The sequence below is a fragment of the Sphaeroforma arctica genome (genome assembly GCF_001186125.1).
Source record: "Sphaeroforma arctica JP610 unplaced genomic scaffold supercont1.196, whole genome shotgun sequence".
In the NCBI taxonomy this organism is placed as follows: domain Eukaryota; class Ichthyosporea; order Ichthyophonida; genus Sphaeroforma; species Sphaeroforma arctica.
Window position 1 is genome coordinate 1,425 of NW_014040362.1, and position 605 is coordinate 2,029.

The following is a 605-nucleotide window of genomic DNA, read 5'->3' on the forward strand; positions in this document are numbered from 1 at the left end:
GTGATTAGGCACGTGTATGAGTATGGGAATAGGAATGTATATGTGTATGTGTATGTCAGTAGGTGTGTGTATTTATACTTGTTTATGTGAAAAGGCATGTGTATGTATATATTGGTAGGTATGTGTATGTGTGTGAATTGAAATTCGTATGTGTATGTGGATAGAGGTATGGATAGAGATGTGTGTGTTTGTGAATATGAGTGTCTATGGGCCCCTTCATTTTTTATTGAAAGAGGTTCATCCTCTTTTTTTTTATCAAAAACATTTTGCCCCTATAATACATTGTTTCAATCCCCACCCTATCTCAGCCGTGATTATGTATATTATGTTTGCGTGTGACTTGTGTTTATTTTGTATTTGTATGTACATATGCATGTATGCATATATATATATATATATATTGTTATATTGTTATATTGTTATATTAATATATTGTTATGTACAATATTATTATATATTATATTATTATATTATAAATATATATATATATATTAAATAAGCGCAGATGGCCCTTTTGTTGCCGTGTAATGTATGAGAAGGAAAGATAACCGTATTCATTTCTTTTCTGCTTTGGATAGACCATGAGACTGAAATGTCTTCGACCA